The 23,089-nt window shown below is 38.1% G+C and overlaps 1 protein-coding gene across 5 annotated transcripts in view; it reads left to right on the top strand.

The window, feature by feature from the left end:
- Nucleotides 1-585: 585 nt before the first annotated feature.
- The window catches only part of CDH18 (cadherin 18), a 557,694-nt gene continuing 535,190 nt past the window's right edge, over nt 586-23,089 (top strand). For all 5 annotated transcript variants that reach the window (XM_038175177.2, XM_038175183.2, XM_038175184.2 and 2 more), the window contains exons 1-2: nt 586-668; nt 770-952. The gene's annotated coding sequence lies outside the window, so the exon portion shown is untranslated. The remainder of the gene's footprint in view (nt 669-769; nt 953-23,089) is intronic.

Consider the following 23,089-nt stretch of genomic DNA (forward strand, 5'->3'; position numbering starts at 1 on the left):
CTAGTTTGGGGGGACACAACCTCTTTCTTTCTTTCTTTCTTTCTTTCTTTCTTTCTTTCTTTCTTTCTTTCTTTCTTTCTTTCTTTCTTTCTTTCTTTCTTTCTTTCTTTCTTTTTCTTTCTTTCTTTCTTTCTTTCTTTCTTTCTTTCTTTCTTTCTTTCTTTCTTTCTTTCTTTCTTTCTTTCTTTCTTTCTTTCTTTTTCTCTCTCTCTCTTTCTCTCTTTCTTTCTCTCTTTCTCTCTTCTTTCTCTCTTTCTCCCTTTCTTTCTTCCTTTCTCTACAAATTGCATAGAAATGATAAAAAATTAAGTGTTCAGAATGCTACTGCAGCATGATGTGCATGTTTATATCACTATCATTCATAAAAAAAAGAGAGAGAAAGAGCTTTGAACCTGAGCCCTCCTAAACAATTTTTCTTTCATTATTAAAATAATGAAAAATACTTAGTTAAACTGCTGGCCAAACTCCTATTGTTTGTACCACTCCTGGAAAAGACCCTGGGGAGCAGCAGTGGAATCTGTGCTATTGATTGGCTGGTTAAATAGAGGCCTATTAGATTCAGACAGGCTAGATTGATTATACAGCAGCAGAAGGAGCTCGGATTCAGAGCTGAGTGAACGTCAGGGTGAGAGAGAGAGAGGAGAGAGCGCACACAAGAGAGAGAGACTGTATGTACTATAGCATCAGTATGTGACTGCTGGTGCCTGATAACACTGATATCTAGCTCCTTCAGTGGACAACTCACTGAGCTACCTTTTTGCATTTGCAGGAGGATGCCAGCTCTAAGCCAGTACAACTGATAACACACTGGATCTTGGAATAGTTCATTTTACTTATAATTTCATCTCTTAATGCTCTGCATGTCTGAAGAAGAGGCTTATTACGGAAGACAAAAATTCATCCTGTCCCCTTAGCTCACATAGTACTGATGATATAGAGTTTGCTCTTCCAGGTAAGGAAATTATCCTTTGCTTTTCTGAACAGCAAAAAGAAGGAATTGTTCTTTTTGTATTTTGCATGTTAAATACAGGCTTTAGCATTGGTGTATAGAATGCACTTAGATTTCTATAATTCACAGATGGAATATGTCAAATACTATGTATACTCAAAGAGAATTAAGAGCAAGACATCGTTTGTGCATTTAATTGATTATACTTAACCCTTTGAGCAAATGGGAATGAAGCAGCCAGCAAAGACGGTTTCTAACTACTTGTGTGATGTTTTAATCTAACCTGTCCCACACATGCTAAGCAGTCTGGAGTTGTAATAGCACACAAGCTTCCTCATATTATTAATTCCTTATTGTTCCTGTTGTCAAACCAGGCAGGGAGAACGTTTAACTAGAGGATTTTTCAATGCATGTCAGTAGTTTGAAACAGAATGTCTTTTGACTGCAAGCTTACCTCTGCTGCACAAACATGATCTTCCTTAAATAATACGGCATTAGACTGCCATCTTTTTATAGATACTGTAGCTATTGCTAACATTCTGCCTGCAAAGCAAAGATCAAGGCTTATGACCTGCAATATGTATCCTAGGATGTTCAGTTATGCTGTGCTGCATGTTCAAAGCAGACATCCCATGGGCTCAGTGCTTGTTTTCATGTGACATTGACACTGCTGTCTGCTAACAGCCAGTGCTCTACATAAACTTTCTAAACATCTTTTCCTCTGTCTGTGATGGAAATGTTTTTGCTGCCTCTGTGGAAGCTGATAGGTTAAAACAAAAATAATTCAGCTTTTGGCTACACAGCAAACCAGGAAGTTGATTGACTTGGGGTTGACAGGCTATGGGAGCATAAAGCTAAGAAGCCAGCACCATGACTTCATTAATAACACATTCCTTCCAACTGGTGATAATCTGTACCACCTTCCCCATCAGTTTGCACCCTCTGCTCCTTGATCCAAACAGCAAGGAATTTTTGGTGTAGCAGCTACTGTGATTACTCCATCTGAGTGAAGTAGAGTCATCAGTCTATTAACCCAAGCGTTTAAACAGACTGTCACACAGCCAAATACAACTTTCCAATGGGTTGTCCAAATAAGGAACTGTCTATAGAATGTTATTGTTGCTAGACTAAACACCTAAATGTAATCCTTTTTATCTGATGGCAAAAATATCACAAACACGGGAAAAACACTTTCTTTTCTTCCTCTACCTTTATTTTATACTTTTATACTTTATACTTTTTTTAATTTATACTTTTCTATAAATTTCTATAGAGCACCATACTCAAATACTTAAAGATATCACAAAATCCCAGATGTGAAATTCCTACAGTTACCAAAATCATTATTTGCAATTTGCAAAAGGCATGACAAATGCTGGGAACCACAGGCATATATAGAATTTTTGAGGCTAACAATAATTTGAAGGAAAGGGGTGCCTAAGTGACCACATGAACAAAAAATACAAGGCTTAAGAGCCAGCTTCAGTATCTGTGATGAATAAATATTAGCAAAAGCAAAAAGTAAACTGATTAACCAAAACCAAAGGCTTACTTAAAATAAAGAATCTGTACTGTATTATTTCTTTATATTTTCTCTGTGAATAATGTCTACATTGTTTTTTATATACACGATGCAATTTCAGTGTTTCCTTTGAAATTCTTTCAAGTTAGCAAGAAACTCTTTTGGAGGAAAGTTTTGCCTCCTTAGCAAAACTGGTATTTCACTCCATAAGCAGGGCCCTCAAAATTAGTGAAAGTACTATCGAGAGGTGAGGACTGCATACGTTGAATAGAAGTGTCATAATCTGTCCATAAATAACGGTGAGAACCTCCCTTTATGTTTTAATTAACTGACCGAAAGTTTTAACAGGAAGACAGAGACTTTGATATCAAAAGAGTTAGATCTACTAAATATGGACAGAATTTTGTAAGGAGATAAGTTAATTGGATGCCAAATTCACCTTGCCTCCTTGCAAAATTTAAGGCCTGTTTCAAAATATTTCATATGCATTTTAACTTGCAAAGATAATCCTTTACACACATTTAAAAGCTTTCCTATAGCCCTTATTCATCACTCTTCTCTCCAAAAAGCTGTTTACTAGACTTGTGCTCTTTAAATATACCTTAAGAACCCACATAATTTTGCGATTGAAATAACAGAATTAGCATGATTTTATTTCCAAAGGTGGTGATACAATTGTCTCCAGATTAGTATGGCTGTATTCACTACATTCTAACATGAAATTAATATTAAAAGGTATTTATTTTGTAAAGAGAGAATTCCATTTGAACTTTTCTTTTAATGACAAAGCAAATCAGAAGCCCAAACTAGTTAAGCTTATGCTCATGAAATATATTATTGGTTTCCACATTAAAGATTTATTGTGTAAGCATCTTCTTCTATCAGTTGTCAGTTTCAGGTAAAAATAACTGAAAAAAAAATAAAATTGAAAAGATTAAGAGATTATATACTACTAATTGTGCATTTTCCTTTGAGTCCAGAATTTTCTTAATCCAGATCTTTTGCAACACTTCAAACTGATTAATTTGTATCAAGAAAACTAATTTGGTCTTTCTGAAACTCATTTTTCTCTGCTTTCCAACTTGAACTCGCAGAAAGTGAAATTTCTTTTTATTTTCCTAGATAACTTGAAGCCATTAGGGGGCTCTTTCCTCCTATGGTATCACACAGTAAGCAGCTTTAAACAGATACAGCTGGTTACTAGTCTCATTACCAAAAAAAAACCCTGCTTGAATGAATTTATTCTGGGTGTAGATCATTTTAATGTTATAGAGCAACTAGAAATCTTTACTGATTTTTTATATGCAGATAATTAAAAGAGGATAATTCTTCCACTGCCAATTAGATGGTTATGTTTTGAAGTTACCTTGTCTCCTGCATAGGAGAAGCAGGGAATATCTTCAGCAAGAATACAGTACTTTGAGGGGATCTCTGGGGTTAATAAGTCAAAATAACAGTCTGATCAGACTGAATATGAAGCACCACTAGCTCCAAAGAGTTTACATTTACTTAGTCAAGTAACTGCAAACAACAGTGCAGCTATCACTGAAAAATATTGCCCTGCTGAGTACTGATTTATTGTACTGACAGGAACCTTAAGTATGCAGAACAGACATACTCGTCACTTACATAGCTTTATTTCAGAAGAGCAGAATGTATGACTGGGAGTTTTGGATGACTGTTAGTTGCATGAAGTGTGACAGAATGATTATGCAAACATACGTGCCTGGGAATAGCTGCAGTGAAGTTACTGTGGACCAGATTCTAGTAGCCCTTCTGCCCTTTATTTCTTTAGTAGTTTCTCTGATTTCATAAGCCACTGTTTTACGTCAAGAGATTAAAGTAGTGTACCTGGAATTAGTTGCAAAATTAGCCCTTTGTATTATTTGTTGTTGGAGACAAATAACTAATGAATGGTCAAATGCAGATTAAACAAAAATTAGTAGATCTGTTGCAAAACAACAAGTTGGCTGCAAATACTGCCCTATCTCAGTTCAACTCCTGCAGAGAGCTGCAAATAATTTGACAATATTGGACTTCAAATTCTATCATCCCATATAGGTGATTTTACTTACCCTTTGAAACACTTGCCCCAGTGCAGTATCAGAGCTACAGTTCTGAGAGATGAATAATCCCAAGGATTTCAAAAAATACTTTCATAAATCTGATTACCAAAAAAGTCTTTGTATTTGGCTCACAAGAAAACATATTTCCATTTAACAATAGTAAGCAATACATATAAATTATTTTCTAAACTTTATAGCTGTTGCAATAAAATCCATTTAAAACTCACTATTAATCTGTCTTCTGTTGAAATTTAGACTTAAAATGACATTGCATGTTCAAGGAATGATAAAATGACATGAGGGGAGGCCAGAAGACATATAGGTGTCAAAATACATGTGAAATACTTGATCACCTGTTCTAGTAGTTTTGAAGAATTTTCTTATTTGTGCCAACCCTGAAGGAGAAAATCTCATGTTGTTGAATGACTCCCCATACCAACCAGTTTGTTACACTGTCTCAATCTGCCTCCCCTAAAAAACACCCAAATCACCCACAACAAACCAGAACACTAAACCCAAAAAAGTTATTTCTTCGATCTGCTACAGGTATCAATAGTCTCAGTGTATACATACACGTATACCAATTTTTTTTTATTTTTTTTCTCCCCATATGTAAGGGAAGAGCTTTATTCTGTTAAACAGCACCTAGAAATTCCAACCAGGATCTAAAGATGTAGTGCTTACTGCTGCAGAGACAGGGAAACATTCCAGTTCAAAGTTCATGTGGTATAATTAAAATTGTCAATAACTGGAACACATTAAGTATTATTCTGAGAAATATAACTGACAGTTCAGACTCATGGCAGATATCTCCAGTAACTACCATACTAGCACGTGGCAAATATAGTACCACACAAGTTAGCTTACCATCACTGGAAAAGAGTTTCTCCATTGCTAAAGCAGGGGTGTAACTAACAGTGACTAGCTTGCATTTAAAGTAATTAACAGTATGTACACGATCAGTCTCCAAAGCTGAACGGGTACAATTTATCCTCACTTTATTTACCCAAATCAGATTAAATGAATTTGTCTGAAGATGAACAGAGGTCTGTGGCAGAACCAAGTAACAGAGAATGATTTCTTGGTTGGAGTTGGGTGCCCTAGCCAGAAGACCATTGTCTTCTCTATACAGTGAAGATTAACGTAATCGCATGCTCTGCTTTCTTGAAATCAATGAAATTTTGTCAAAAAAATATTGAACTCATAAAAGATGCTTGCCACAGAACTTCCATGGAGTTTCACTCCAGAGGTGACTCTAATTTACTGGTTGGTTAATTTATCCTTTATATGCACACACAGTATGCAAAGCACTTTGAAATACTTTTGAATGAAAATTGTTGTATGCATGTAAAGTATTATAATGGTAAACAGAAATCACTCAAATTTCATCTAATGAAACCTGCAACAGTTTGGGATGCTCTATTAAGCATGAATAAATCATTTTTCTCTAATGAATATTTAAAGATTGATTCAAAAATCTATCCTTCAGTCATTTATTCAAATAAAAAACACAAGATTTTTTTTCTTGTTTCAAGCTTTCTTCAAATATACATGGGGAATCATTCATATGTCTCAATGTTAGAAATAGGCAAGAATTTTATAAAAACAATGTATGTATTATCAAAACATTCTAATGACAAATAACAACTATACAGGCTAAAACATAAATTGTGGAATAAAAAGCAAGAGTTCTTGCTTTTAATAGTTTTACTGTGAAAAAATAACATAACAAAGAAAATGGGTGTTGTTCCCAACTCCTATCTAACCATGAAACTTGCATTGAAAGGGCATGCTGCAACTTCCTCCTATTTGCATACAACTCCTGAGTGTATATACACATAATATCTGTATCCCTACCTATATTTAATCATGTTCGTTATTGTCTGTATTCTACATAGATATACTTGTACAATCTTTATATTGAATTTGAAACTTTTAACAATACTACCATATAGAACTCATGTTTTCTGTGTTCTTTAGAAGAAAATCATCAAATCATAGAATATCCTGAGCTGGAAGGGACCCATAAGGATCATTGAGTCCAACACCTGGCACCACACAGGTCTACCCAAAAATTTTAGAACATATGCACAGTCCAAATGCTTCTTAGATTCAGACAGGCTTGGTGCAGTGTGCAGTGACTACTTCCCTGGGGAGCCTGTTACAGTGTGTGACCACCCTATTGGTGAACTTCTTCCTGATGTCTGTCAAAAGGATGATTTGAAGCCATTTGAGGGTAAAAGTTATGAGAAAGCTGCCACCAAGACAGGCATATCAGCAGATCATGAGATGCCAGGATCCTACAACAAAGTATTATTTTCCCTTGACAGATAAAGAATTTGCATAATGACATCTGCTTTAGTGAGACAGTGGAAAGGGTTTGCTGTGCATCATGGAACAAAGTACCATTAAAGCATGCAGTAGAGTTTGGAGACAAGCTCTTAAAATTTGGGGGTTTACTTGAATTTCAGAGTATTTAGAACTGAAGCAGAAGTGTTGCTGTCTTGCAAAACATTGATTATGTTTGTCTCTGAAACAAAGCATGGGCAAGTATTTCACCGAAAGAGAAACTCAGGTCCATGCAGTACATGGAAACTGTCTATGACAGAAAGGAAAAAAAATACAATATCTTGCATTTAGTAGTTTCATAAATCATTTTTTTCACAGGGGTACATAGACTTTTCTGAATTCCAAGATCTTCTGAAAATATATTGCAGTGCTTTGTTCTCCATGCTTCTTAGGAGCCATCAGTATTTCTTAGTTCTAAGTAACACAACAGTACTGATAGTTATGTAGGGACATTTCTGAAACCAGTGCTGTAATTTTTAACTGGAAATAAAAACAAACTCTTTGGCTTGTACACAAGCACAGAAAAACATGTAACTGAATTGAAAATGAAATGAATGAATGAATGGACCTTTTTTTTTTTTTTTTTTTTTTTTTGGCATCAGGCACAGTTCCTGTATCTGGTGCATTTTCTTGAGTTTAAGTAATATTATCATATCTTATTTTGTCTTTTCATTTATAACATACAATACTTTCTCAATACTGAGAAAGTACTGAAACCTTCTCTTTTAAAGATTCATCTGCTATTTTGAGACAGCAAATTTGAAACAGCTTCAGGTAAGCTTGTATGTTCTAAGGCACCCAGTCTTGGATGTTTGCCTATTATCACTATGCACTGCTGTATATCAAGCACTTCCTTGAAGATTTTCAAAAAACATCTTGTAGTGAAGTATAGAATTTAATTAGTAAAATTGCTGCTATGAGATTAGTGTGTACTCTCTATTACCTTATGCCAGTAAAACAAGTATCAGTGCCCAATGCTGTTGTTGTTATGATGCTACTTATCACTAGCAAAGCTGGAGCAAAGCCTGAAAGCTCTACTGTGTCCATTAAAAAAGGAAAACCACTCTTGGATTGCACTGCCAGAAGCCTTTCCAGGCAGGTTGTGCTGTGCAGACCGTACTTTGGGGGACAGAGAGAATACTCTTGGGGATGGGCATGTTTCTTTTCCATCATACATTCTTTGACTGTCACAACATACCTAAGACAGCTTGGACAACTGCTTAGTAGTTAATCCAACTTGACTAACTTACAGATCCATGGGACCAGGCAGATGGCATCAGAGATGAAGTGGTGTAAGGATACAATTAGTAGCTTACTGTGAGATATTTTACATACCACTGGGGAAATTGTCCAAACCAAAGTTTTATTTTATTCTAAGATGAGGTAGTAAAGAATCTTCACTTTTTGGGGAAGCAACTGGACAATTATTCCCCCACCCTATTTTATTTTTTTTTCCAACATAAGGTGCAACCTTCTTCTGAAATCTAGCTCATCTTTTCTTTTCTGTATCTTTTACTTCTGACAATCAAATAGAGAAGAGTTGCACACTTCTTTTCTGCTTATAATGTTTCTTAGCCTTAGCAGGGTTAAAAGTATTGTATGTTTGGATACACTTAGGTATGCAGTCTTATCCTGCCAGGAAATATCCTGGGTATCAAAAAAGCGTGTAAGCTTGGGACAGGCTGGGGGCCTTTGGAAACTTCTAACAAGATCTCTGTGCATGTGTTGACTTTGTTGGGTGTTTGTTGCACAAATGTTCAGCCCAAGTGCAGCAAATGCAAGGCAAGAAAAATATTTATTAAGCCCTTAGTTTGATGGTTATATAATTCTCCAAGGTATTTAGATTTCTATCAATTCACTTTGTTTATTAAAATATGAATATATATGAAATGGATGAACATCTTTGAGGAAACATCCACCAATTTTCATAAGCAAGTGTTTCTGGCAAAACATTGGAGAATCCCAGCTGCAAGAATTGCTGTCAGCTTGTGTGTTTTCATCATATAGTATGAAAAGACATGTTTTATTAAGAAAATAAGGTCTGCCAATCCATTATATAGTAATGTGGAATACTTCCTTTATTTTTTCCCCTTTTAATAAAAATTGTTGAAGGCTTGTTTTGAGTTTTTTATATTGTTGTCTTTTGAATTCTTATTTTTTAAGATGTCATAAGCCACTACAGCGGTAAATACTCTATATATCAATTAGGTAAATATTTCATGTAGACAGAAAATGCTCTGATCTGTTTATCTTCCTGATTCTTGTGCCTTTTGTAATAACAGTTTATTTTTAAGTATAAATTTGTTCAATTGCAGCATCCTTCCATAAATCCTGAATTTAGGTATTAAATTATATCTACTTACATCACTCTTCTGAAGGCTTTCATTGTAGATGGTGCTTTCATCTTTCCGGATCTAGAGGCAGTTCTGTGCCTTCTCAATATAAAAATGCACCAGCTAAAAAAATTCACAATTAACACAAGATGCCTTACTCTCATTAAGAATATATATATGGAAAGACAACACATCTTACTTTAAAGCAGAAATTTCAGGAAAAAAAAAAAAAACCTTTGTTCAAAACTACAACTAGTGGCTCAACTAGAAGACTTTAGAATATTCTACTTTAAAAAATAGCTTATTTTTATATTTCTTTCAGGAAATAACTTGTGTGTGTGTGTTAGTGTACTAATGTAAAAGAGACGTATAAGAGAATAGCAGTGTACAAAACAAGAACATACATAACAAATGGTCTTGTTTTGGTAGTATTATCTTGATAACAAATAAGCTGCACAATTGTTGATCTGTATGACGTTCTCCTTGATCTCTGTTCTGCTACGGTTGCATGTGTATGCACAAATAAACCTACTGTAGACTTTTCTTTTGAGATCTTAATCAGCCAAAAAATATTACACCCATAACTGTTACTTGTATTTGAGATAAAATGCAGTATGTGCTGGAAATTTCACCCTCCTCCCTCCTCCCATTATGAACACTCACACAGCTTATGTCACTGGTTCTAATCCACAGCCTACTTCTTTTGAAATCAGATCCTAAACTTCATTTACCTCCAATGTTCTCATTTTACTCTGGTAAGAACTAGGATAATTTCCTCTGAGCCAGAAAAGCTGTTCTGGCATAAAGCAGCATATAAATTTTAAGAGAAATTTGTCCACTTGGACCAATACATAAATAAAATAAAGAAATAAAGAAAAAAGTGAGGATTCAGAGATTTCTTGAATGTAGTCCAGAGTGAGATTGATGTGCAAGTATTAGTATGCCTCCTAGTCACTGACACAGAGGGAGATGCAAATTCTCTGTAAACAAGCAGTATCCAGCTAGACAGTTGAAGCATTATCACATTGCCTCCAAATGTGTGCTTATAAATGTACCAATATTTCTCATGGGCTAGTACAGATTTAAACGATTCTTTTCCACGTTCATATATATATATATATATATATATACATGTATATATATATTTTTTTTATTTTTATTTTTATTTTTATTTTTTTTCCCCACACACACCATTTTCCATAGTAATAGAGCACCCTGGATGAGCAAAGTAATACAGTAACTCGAGTACATAATAGGAGGTCCAGACATAAGTATTTTATCACAAAGCATTTTAAATTGCTGGGTTTCCCATATACAAAAGAATGCCCTAACCACCGCTTTACTGCCTATTTAGGCAAGTTACTGCTTTTCTCCTGTGTAAAAAAGTAAGTATCCTTGCTTACTTGAATTTTTATCCAATATAAAAAATAAACATTAATAGACTTTTCTGTAAAGGGCAAGGCATTCATTCTTTTTCCTGGCAGCTTGAGTATCGTGGCTGTACATGCAAAGCAACATGAAATAAGATCCATATATTAGTACCGTGAACTCCAAATAGGCGAAAGACTGAGAAGAATCTCAAAAGCACATGAGTTTCCTTAGAAAACAGCATTTATTAAATTCATGTGTCAGGGTCCTGAAGGCACTAAATAGCCTTTGATGGCCTTGATCAGCTCACCTTGGACCTTCTCTCTTAACCTTTACCCATATATTCAGGAGTGGTGTTTCAGGTCAGTCCTGAGCCTTGAGCCCCTGACCTGAGCTGTCACAGGAGTGATTGTCAACAGTTAACATACAGCCATGCCTGTGACTGCTCAAAGAACATGCTGACCTAGTCTGAGACCTGCAAGTAGAGTTCTTAGCTTGACCTCACACCTGCCTTGTCACTGTGGGCTTGCCCAGCAATTACAGGACCTGATCTTGATCTGTGGATTGACTTTGAACTTGTGTCATAATCTCAACCTTAGCTGATGATCTGGACTCTTGACTGAACCTGGCCACAGTCTCGAGGTCCATCTTGCTTCATTTGTCTAGGCCCTTGCTCATGGCTCCAGCCCTGCCTGAAAACGTCACCATGCTCAGCTCCCCATCCTTCAGGGAAAAGGCAGCCCACACTGTTCCCTGTCATGAGGATTCTTGCTTAGACTCTCATAAAGTTTTTAGAGTACATTTGAATTATGGCTTCAAGCTATTTTATTGAGAGTGGTGCAGGCTGTCTTCCATGTAATGACTTTTTATAAGAAACTGTGGAATTAAGTAAAATATCAAGTATTTGAGAGATTCATGGCAATACTGCAAGAAATGACAATCACCACCGTGCAAAAATTGCAATGAGAAAGAGAAAGCTCCAAAATCCAGACATGCCTGATGATAGCTTCATGATTAAATGCAATTTTAGAGGCATTGATCTAATTAAAACAAAGAAACAAAATATGAGTTTTAAAAATGCCAAATGCCTTATTTGTTTATATTATTTCTATCACTTGTTGATCTGAGTATATTTCTGTCCAAACTGAAAATAGCTTTAGCCGATTCATTATTTCTTCAACAGGAATAAATACATCAAGATTTCCAAAATGAGGTTACAGATATCTAGTGTGTTTCATACATCTCTCCTCTTTCTCACCTTCTGTTCTTACAAAGAGATATTTTTAGGGGCATTATGCTTCTGGAGAATGACTGTGAACCTCTTTCTTGTTGATATAATTCATAAAACTTAGAAAGTTGATGATCACAGTTCAAAACATTCTTTACAGTAGCTTAAAATTTTCATGATGTGAAATGGCTTTTAATGTACATATGTCATCCAGGATTCTGGATTTATTTCATACAACTTCAGATTAACGCAACCTTCTAATATTGCCCACAAATCACATTTGACATAGCAGAATATAACTTCCATGGAAATTACAGCTACAATTCGCTTATGTGTAAATACATACAAATAAATGTATCTAGATACCTATGACTACACAACCAGTGTCCATATAAGCACAATTGAGAAGCTTCTGTTTAAAAACTGAAAAGTCCCTATGGTCAAGGACTTTCAAAAATAAAATTTATTCACCAAAAAAATCAAAATGGAAACAAACTGTGCACAGTGAAGAAACAGCATGCTTGTTCAGCAGTAATATTTCGCTGTGAATGTCCCCCTTACCTGCATTTAGCATGTGTTGATTGCTCAGTTCACTGAAGCGCAGGATGCTGAGCAGAGCCATGGGTCAATAAAGTAATTTATAATGATCAACCTTCTGGGCAGACTGTGTCATGAACCAGTCTTTACTGTTCTCTTCTAGCAGAGAAAATCTGTTCTCCTCCTGATTAATATTTGCTAAAAAAAAAAAAAAATAAATTACTAAATTCTCACTAATTTCTCTAACAAACTTTCAAACCTTTACACTTACTTTTACACTTAACAGAGAAATTGGATGATGTGTCCAAAACTTGTATGTTGCTCTTGAATCCAGTATATTATCAAAGAGTATTCATTTTTAATCCACGTGAACATGCTGGGGCAGCTGCAGGGCTCATTGGGGACACAGAAGAAGCACTGGGGACCTGAACTGCAAGGAGCTGGGGTAAGTCCTGTGGTGTGTAGAGCTGTAATCAGCGCTAGGGCTGCATTATATTGTGGATGTTTCTGAGTGAAGATAAGGAAGTAAAAGACGTATTCGTCTCTGACTGGGATTGCATTTAGTTTTCTTTTCCTCCTCTTACCTTCTTATACTCCTAAGTATTACCTGTGGGAGTACTGCCATGGGGGTTGACAAGCCCTGTGGATGATACCATCGGACTGGTGATGATGAAGCCATGAGAAATGTAAACAAGTTAGAAGGAACAAAGAAGGGTGATTCAGGAGACACCTTGCTGTCTCAAACTGCTTGTTCTCCAGCTTTAAAACATGGATGTTGCTGGGTGTTTGCTGTTGCCGGGCAAAGCTGTTAACCAATTAATAGCTAGTGGGAAAGTACTGCCTGGTATAAGATGGTTTAAGAAGGGAGCCTGTCTTCAATAAAGGGAGTAGTTAAAGCTATTGATCCTAAAAGAAACCCTGGCATCCGTGTGGTCATGTCGCAACAATTACTGAATGACTATTTCTGACGTGGCTGTTGAACTCGTTTAATCAGAGCCTGGTGATTCAAACTTTGGGTGCTTTATCTCTGTTCAGTGTAGAAATCCAAGTGAAGAAACATAGAGACATGCAAGTGATGCACAATGCATCACTTCGCATGGGATTTGTATGTGGGAATTAATTCTGTAAGGCTTTGAAGAGCTATGGTGAGGGACTGTACTGCCAGGTTTTAGGAAGAGCTTCCCAGTCAGGCACAGAGGCATTTTCTGAAGCGGTATCTCAGGGGCATGGTCATGCCCGAAGTATGGTATGTGTAATATTCCTTGAGGTTTGTAAGCTGTCTGCTCTAAGCAGTGAGGTCCATAGGGGAAAGACATAGATTGCTGTATACAGAAGAAATAGCAAATTCGTATACTTTGTTGTTAAGGCTGCAGGCAAATGACTAAGCAGGTAAGTACCCCTTGGCCTGAGGTTAAAATGAACAGAACATGAGAAACTACTGGACAGGACATAAAAAAAGTCTCAGTGAGACAAAAAACAGTGTGACCATACTACAGCCATAAAGACTGGATTTTGTTTTTGGTATAAAATTGAGTATAGGTATGGTGTTGTGTGCATTTTCTTGGCCTAGCAGGGGCATGTGTGAGATGGACAGATTAAGCACCCTGGTGTCATCATTTTGGTGCCTGTTCCAGGCCCAATAGCATTGTCATCCTCCTAATCCTTTTCCAGGAGTGGCAATTTGTGTAAAATATGTGCTTTTCTTTTTGTGCTTATTCAGGCACTAGGGTTTAAGATTTACATATCACTTGGGCTGTTTCACCTTGATATGTGTCTCATTTTCTTGCCATTGCATTCAGTTAACATGCATCTGTGGTTTAGGAATCAAACTAGCAGATGGAGGGAGTCTCTGGCCTTTTGCCTTAATCTTGCCATCCCAATGACAGTGGCCAGAGTAGCCCTTGAACAAGCTGTTGTTACTCATTCCTGCCAGACCTGTTACAAGTCCCATAGTACTCCATTAGCTGTCTGTAACCTCCTTGTTGCAAAAGTCTTTGTTTTCTTTGACTTTTTTTTTTATTATTATTTTATTTTTTAATGCAAGCTGTCAATCTGTTGAAAAAAATAAATAAATAAAAAAGGGAGAAAAATGATAGCCAGGTGATGACAGTAATCTCTCAATGGTGTAGGTTCCGTTTCAGAGGTTAATTTTGCCCCCTCTCTCAAATGCAATATACATCATACTGATCTCAAAATAGGTGTTTTCTTCAAGTCACAAGATCACCAGCAAAGATACTTCTGAAATAATGGACTCATAACTGATTCCATTTAGACTGCTGTTGTGAAAGTATTGTTTGCATAAATGTATCCTGGGAGTGAAAACAACCTTCTTTCTGTCCTCTCTCCCTAGGTGTAGTGCCCCAAACTCAAACTTAATTCATGAGTTAACTTCAAGGGTTTGTTGAAATATGTTTGCTTAATTTTACTGAGGGAAATCAGCTTAGTTCTAGTGCATTTTTATGTGTGTGATAAGTGGAAAAAACAAAACCTATATGAGACATAAAGAATAGCACTGAATTCGGTGCTATGAATGAAAGCTTATCAATTGTTAAACTGGAAAAAAAAGATTAGCTGGGGGTGGTTCTCAGTGGAGTTTGGGATTACGATGAATATTTTGGCAGGAAAAATAAAATCCTGATGTTCTGTAAAAAAAGCAGTTTACCTTTTCTTGAAGGCTTGAAGACTTTTGATAAAGTCACTTCAAACATTAAAAAGCATCATTATTCTCCTCACTCCTCTTTACTGAGTCACCCACAAAGGCATATAAGATTTAACCACTATTAGCTTGCAAAGTATTCCTTCTGGTGTTCTCTATGATTTTCAGAAAGTCTATAGAAGATGATCTGTGAAAAATGTGTATTTGATTTTTTTGATGGGACTGTAAGAGAGGAGACAGGTGATTTCTGGAGGTCTTTTGGTGGATATTAAAATGGCTCTACAGTTTAGAAAATGAAAAAGAAACTATATTTCTTGGGCCATTGGTGAAAATAAAAAGCTCAATCTGTTCACACAGGCTGCTGTTGACAAATGCAGTTTGTGAGTGTTGCTCTCAAGTACACTTCAAGATGTATAACTTTTTGGGATTGTTCCTGCAGACAGAATTAGTAGGAAGAAGCATCACTTATGTGAAAACAAAGAAGATAAATTACTTTTTTTGTTCTGAGGTCAAAATAATTATTGACGTTTCAGAGCTTTTTTCATCTCTTACCCTGGGTCAAATGAAAAGTCTGAAATCTGAAGACCCTTTTTCAGTTCAACTGCTATAAAGGGTCTATAACATTAAAAAAACACTGTGATTTTTACATAGTTATTTGAGAAGGAAGAGTTGGGATTCTACTGTATTGTGGTGTTCTTTGCATGTTTTTGAAATACCCAAATGGGTCAGGTATTTTTCCACTAACAGATGCTATTATATATATCCATTCACTGAATCCAAATTGTGCATAGCCTAGGAGGTTTCTGGAAGGCAACTGATAAATGACCTTATTCTTAAGAGCATTTCGATTCCCTGTTGAATTTTAATATAATAGCCAGGCACTCAAATTATAATTTTCAAAATCACCTTGCAAATTATTACCAAAGGCTGAGGAAATACCCAGAGCTCTGTGCCATCTGTTCTTTTAAAATTACCAGTGGAACATGGTCAGTGTGGGACTGTATTACTTATATTATACAGCTACCTGGTGTTTTAATGTTGTTCTGCCCATAATAAATAACATCTTGCCCATATTTTTGACTTCTGATAAAATGCTTTCTTTCCTGTTCTGGCTGTGGTATATTTTGGTGACATTGCACACTAGTTGTTGCTCTCCTGTCAGGAATACATCTGGCAATTGACAAGAGAGAATCCTGCATTGTATTCATAGAAAAATCTGTGGGGAAGATGAGTAAAGGCTTTCTTTGCAAATCAGTAGGAAAGATGAATGAGTATAAGAAAGAGCAGTGCATTTACGGTTATTTATAAGTAATTTTCTCAACATTTCTAGTTCTATGACTTTTAAGTGCTCTCAAAATAAAGTGTTTGAGCTCTATGCGTGTAGAATATTCTCTTCTACTACACATCCACTAGATAACAACCTACAATTTCCTATAGCTAATAGAGTTACTCTGATATAGTAAACTCAAACTTGGTGCAGACCATGTATTTAAATTCTAATCTAACCTGTATGAAAGTATGCTATAATCCATGAGGTATGCTATTTGGATTAGGTGAACTCTATTCACCTAATCACACAATTTTAATTAAAATTGCTACTGTGAACTTTTATCATTTGCTACTTTACAAATCAGAGAGGGTTGTAAATTTTTCAAATTGACATTGATTCTTAGGGAGGAAAGAGAAATCACAAACTGTTGGGGCGGTAGTATCAGTGTTAGCGATAGAGCCACGTTATTCCTTGGACAGAAATCTTGTTTGAGTTATGTATGGAATACAAAGATGGAAACACAGATTGATACTGAAACTATAACATTAATTACTATTAATTATAATTAAGCTACTTCCTAAGGGAAGTGATGGATTATTCATCACTTGACAATTTTAAAGAATGAATATCTTTCAAGAGTTATATTACAGTTTAAGTTAATATTGGGATTTTTCATGTGGAACGGCATAAAGTCCTCTGACTTGCTATGGAAGAGCATCAGTCCAGATAATAATTATCTCCTCCATCTTCCTCTCACCTAACATACTTTTCAATAAAATGTTCATTTCTCTATAGATCTGATTCTTTTATGCTTGGGTGGGTTTCCAGACTGATAAGTAGTTCTGGCTATTTGTTAAACATTGATTTTTTAAAATTTATTTATTGTTTTTATTTTTAATCATGTCTGTTTTCCTAGTGAGGAGAACGTAAGTGTCTACACTGTATGTTGAACAATTCAAAATTTGGGGAGAAAAGGAGGTGAAGATCAGTGCCCTAGTTAATAAGTTCAGTAGAACCCTAAAACACTTTTCTGGAATGTACAAGGTCATGCACATCTTTGTATGCACACTTGCCGAGGCGATCGGCTCTGGGGCAGACGCGTTCTGCAGCGGAGCGGGGGATCGGGCCAGGCAGGACTAAATTTTCCGGCATCGAGCCTACTTGAGGGAGCCGCCAGGACCCGACAGCCCTCGTGAGGGAGGCTGACGAGGTGCAGGCGGAGCCAGCAGCGCCCCCTCCCCGGCCGTTCAAAAGCTGCCCCTAGGGAGCGCGGCGACCAGGGCGGGCAAACGGCGTGGCGCGGCAGAAGGGAGGGGCGCGGCAGGGCGAGCAGGCAGGGCGGGCAGGCAGGGCAGAGCGCTCTCCCCCAGCCATATGAACACTTCCTTAACGACAGCCTCCCGTTAGCTAGGCTGCAATGGTCTCCACCAGGCACGGTGCGCTCTCCAGGAAGACGGTGCACACCCAGACCGACTGCCCGTTAAAACATGCAGCAGTTCAGGTCACTGGATGCAGGGAGTGCCTGAGCCTGTTGCTGCCATTGGCGGGAGGCAGAGAAACTGCGTGCGTGAGGTGTGAGCAGGTGGATGACCTGGTCTGCATGGTGGCGGAGCTCAAGGGGGAGGTGGAGAGGTTGAGGGGTATCAGGGAGTGCAAGTGGGAGATAGACTGGTGGAGCAACTCCCTGCAGGGCCTCAAGGAGAGGTATCGAGGTGAGACACCCCAAATGGGGGTGGACCCCCTGCCCTGCTGCTGTCGGGCGGAGGGAGGGGACCTGGGAGTAGAGGAGGAATAGAGACAGGTCCCTGCTCGACATCGCAGGCAATGCCCTCCCCTTCCAGCCTCACTTTCCCAGGTGCCCTTATGCAAGAGGTTTGAGGCCCTGGAGACTGAGAGACCGGTAGCTGAGGAAGAGGTGGAAAGCCTACCCAGGAGGATGCCTAGGGCGAGGAAGTCGACTCCACGCCTTAGGACTGCCTCCACCAGGACAGAAAGAAGGGTGATTGTTGTGGGCGACTCCCTTCTTAGGGGAACAGAGGGCCCTATTTGTCAGCCTGACCCTACCCGTAGGGAAGTCCGCTGCCTCCCTGGGGCCAGGGTCAGGGACATTGCCAGGAAGCTTCCCAACCTGGTTCGCCCCTCTGACTATTCTCCTCTTGTGATAGTCCAGGCAGGCAGTGATGACATTGAAGAGAGAAGCCTCAAGGCTATCAAACAGGACTTTAGAGGGCTGGGGCAATTAGTGGAGGGAGCAGGAGTACAGGTGGTGTTTTCATTTATCCCTACGGTGGCAGGGAGGGGTACAGAGAGGACACGGAAAGCCCACCTGATAAACATGTGGCTCAGAGGCTGGCACAGAAATCCTGTTTTTTTTGACCATGGGGCACTTTACTCGGAACCCGGCCTGATGGCCGCAGACGGGTCCCTGTCTCTAAGGGGAAAACGGATCCTGGGCCAGGAGCTGGCGGGGCTCATTGAGAGGGCTTTAAACTAGGTGAGATGGGGGATGGGGCTGAAACAAGGCTTGTTAGAGCTGTGCCAGGGGGAACAATGGCAAGGCCGGGGTATAAGGCAGTGGCCTAGCTGAAGTGCATCTACACCAATGCACGCAGCATGGGTAACAAACAGGAGGAGCTGGAAGCCATCGTGCAGCAGACAGGCTACGACTTGGTTGCCATAAGGGAGACGTGGTGGGACCACTCGCATGACTGGAGTGCTGCAATGACTGGCTATAAGCTCTTCAGAAGGGACAGGCAGCACAGAAGGGGCGGTGGTGTGGCTCTCAGAGAGAGTTTTGATGTCATGCAACTTGAGGCTGGGAATGACAAGGTTGAGTCCCTTTGGGTTAGGATCGGCGGGAAGGCCAACAAGTCTAGCATCCTGGTCGTGGTCTGTTATAGACCGCCGAACCAGGATGAGGAGACGGATGAGGAGTTCTACAGGCAGCTGACAGAAGTTGTGAAATCGTCAGTGCTTGTTCTCGTGGGGGACTTCAACATCCCTGACATATCCTGGAAGCACAACACACCCCAGAGAAAGCAGTCTGGGAGGTTTCTGGAGAGCGTGGAAGATAGCTTCCTGACGCAGCTGGTTAGTGAGCCTACCAGGGGTGGTGCCCCGCTAGACCTTCTCTTCACAAACAGAGAAGGACTGGTGGGAGATGTGGTGGTCAGAAGCTGTCTTGGGCAGAGTGACCACGAAATGGTGGAGTTCTCTATTCTTGGCAAGGCCAGGAAGGGGACCAGTAAAACCGCTGTATTGGACTTCCGGAGGGCTGACTTTGAGCTGCTGAGGACACTGGTTGGTAGAATCCCTTGGGGTTCTGAAGGGCAGAGGAGTGCAGGAAGGCTGGGTGCTCTTCAAGAGGGAAATCTTAATGGCGCAGGAGCGGTCTGTCCCCACGTGCCCAAAGACGAGTCGGCGTGGAAGAAGATTGGCCTGGTTCAACAGAGAGTTGCAGCTTGAGCTTAGGAGAAAAAAGAGGGTTTATAATCTTTGGAAAAGAGGGCAAGCCACTAGGGAGGACTATAAGGATGTTGCAAGGCTGTGCAGGGACAAAATTAGAAAGGCCAGTTCTCATCTGGAGCTCAATCTGGCTACTGCTGTTAAAGACAACAAAAAATCTTTTTACAAATATATCAACGCAAAATGTGTTGCCTTTTATTCAGGCATTTATTATTATTAAGGGAGATAAACACCAGTGTGCCAGGTGTGTTCTGGGGATGTCTGGGCTCAGTGAGTTTGCAGGGTAGTCGTGCAGCAGTTGGCCCTTCCAGGTGCAGAGGTACTACTGTGACTCAATGAAAGTGACTCAACAATGGTGGGTAAGTACAATGGCTCTGCTTTTAGGATCCTTTGACTCATTCTACAAGTTTTGTTTTCTTACATTTCAAAGATGTTTTGCTTCTATTCTACAGCAAATAGTGTATCTGCAATGTCAAGAGCAATTGCAGGATTTACAAGTCTGGGGTTAGATATTCCCAAATCAGCTTGCTTTTTGTAGGGACAAATCTTGACATACTGAAATTTTGGAAACAGTAAGTTATTAAAGAGGAGGTAGCCCCAGGTGACAAAGGGAAATTGGAAAACATGACAAGAAAAAGTAGATTGTTATTCCTGCAGAGGAGTATCAGTGAGTTGTCTCCCCCATCCTTTCTTCCTTGTATTTTTTGTTGTTGTTGTTTTTGTTTTTAATCTTGAACTTTCTTATTTAAGATTTTTTTTTATTTTTATTTTTGTCTAGGAAGAACTTGGTAAATGCTTCCTGTGTATGTAGAAAAGATGTCTCTTGTGATGTCACAGGGATAGTGTGGTCAGGAGATGAGAATTAATGAGAGGAGGTGCAGAGAGTACTTAGACCTTTGTCTTGGAACCTACTATTTTCTGCTTTCGCTTGCAGACCTTGTATTTCCTCTTATTTTGCATCTTAAGGGAAACAGAAGGTAAAAATGTGTCTTCCTGCTATTGAATAAAATTACCTGCTTGTTTTATGTAGTGATTTTGCTGACACTAATTCTTCTGCTGCAAAATTAGCATGGTGGGGTGCTGTTTCTCAAGGTAAGCATGGTGAACATTCTTGGTAGTGACTGAAGGGTAAAAAGTAGCTGTTGTGAATCAAATGCAGCATTACTAGAGAGTATAAAGTTAGTAGTACTCCAGATGTGACCAATTCTGTGGAAATTTCTTTCCTGGTCACACTTCTGCCTTAACTATGGTAGAAACGTGATTAATTACAAGATGCTGTTTTAGTATCTCTCACCCACTGTATTATTTAGAGCGAGTCATACTTTACATAGATCTGACAGAAATAGGGTGCAGAGAGCAAAGGATGGGAGACCCTCAGATGGGTTATTTCAGTTGACATCAAGTAGCACTCCTGAGCTTGTAATCACATTGTCTTTGCTGTCATGTGGGTCTGGCCATTTCATTGTCCTCTGATACCACAAGAAGTAATGCAGTAGGTGCTCAGCCTAGCAGGGTTAAGGAAAGACCAATGAATGGACCATGCTTCTGAACACCATGTAGCAAAGTACTAATAAAAATAGACTGTGAAGGACAGCTTTAGCACTCTAACAGAGATCAAACATAATTTCTCCCTATCTTAAATAAAACTACTGGTAATCACAGGAATCTTATGGTACACATAAAAATGCTTTAAAAAAAAACAGGGCTGAGTAAAATACTCTCCGTAACTCCTACCAATTATCAAAGCAGAGTAGTAAATGTTGGTGGTAATGAAGAGATGTTAAATCTTTTTTTTTTTTTTTTTATGAAAAGATGGAAAAAAAAGATGAAAAAATGTAGGAATTAACATAATAATGGATGAATTTGAGGAAACTTACAAGTCATATGACTTCTAAATAGTTAAGGAAAAATTAGATGTAGACATAGTAGGTTTTATAAGGTTACCATTTCTTTTTAGACCTGACCTAAATATTGCAAAAAAATGAATAACTAATTAATAAAAAAAAATGAATACTATGTCATAACTAAGGCATGCCATTGGATACTTAGTGGGGTAAAACTTTGTTGATATATAATGGCTTAAATTCCGTAACAAGTGTAGATCCAAGAAAGGTTTTATATTTTCTTCTTCTGTCTGAAATCTTCCCTGTGAAAGGTCAACCAGCTAAACTTTTTTTTTTTTTTTTAATTTTGTCAGAAGAAGTGATGAGTCCCTGAAGTCAGAAAAACTCTTCTAGTGAAAGTAACAAACAAACAAAAACATTTTACCTTTGGCTGCTATTTTAAGGGCTCTGCATATTAAGAAAATAGTCCTACCAATGTGATCCATTAAAAACTATGCTGTTACTGCGGGAACATTACAATGGAAGTGCCTGTTAAAGCAAGTGAAATTTTGGAGAATGAAACACTTGTGATGTTCTGAGAGGAAAAAACTGTTAATGGGGATTTGAACAGCTTGTTTTTCCATTAGACAAGAGTGTTACTGATTCTTAGGCCTGAGGTTCATCAGTTTGCCTGGACTGTGGGCACACCTGTGAAGACATGCTTCTAGACAAATACAGTATTCAAAATTCTTTTTCTGTCTTATGAAATAAGTTTTACTAGTTGTTTTGCAGTCTGCATTGGTTAAAAAAAAAAAAAACTCCAAGTCTTTTCTAAAACTATACACAGCTGCAAATTACATCTGAAGCCTGTGATTGTCGTATTTGTGGGTGCAATGTGTTTAATTGTCACCTTCAATCTTTCAAACAAAAACATTTATTTTTCCTCCCCCATATCTTCTTTTATACTTTACATGCCACACTGTATAAAATAAAACCTTTAAATGTTCAAAAGAAAATGCCTTCTTAAAACTGGCAGTATTAGTATATTACCAATTCTGTTTTCATTAATGCAAAGTTAAATTTTCCTAAACTTTAGAATGACTTTTTTATTTAAATTGTGTGTTCTTGGCCTTGCATAAGTTGCAGAAAGGAGAGTGATTAACAGGGTTGATGAATTGCATTTTTTATATATTAGAAAATAACATGTAGCTTTTTTTTTTTTTCACAAAAAGGGGCAGCAAGAGCAATGACAGTTTAGACTTCCCTGTACAAACAATTCATCCCTGTCAATAAGAATGTGGTGTACTCCATCTTTCTTCTTCCTTTTCTTCTGCTCCTTGTTGTCAAAATATCTAGGAAGGTATAGTCAATGTTTGTTGAGTAGGACATCTGTTATGACCTGGACATTCATCATCAGTCTTACTTCAGAAGTACTGTATTTGGTTCTTGGCTTGTCTAATCTGGTTGTGAACCAGTAACCTTGAGCTAAGGCCTTGTGAAATGTCTGGGTTCTTGAGACAATC

This window comes from Anas platyrhynchos, chromosome 2, assembly GCF_047663525.1.
Source record: "Anas platyrhynchos isolate ZD024472 breed Pekin duck chromosome 2, IASCAAS_PekinDuck_T2T, whole genome shotgun sequence".
NCBI lineage: Eukaryota > Metazoa > Chordata > Aves > Anseriformes > Anatidae > Anas > Anas platyrhynchos.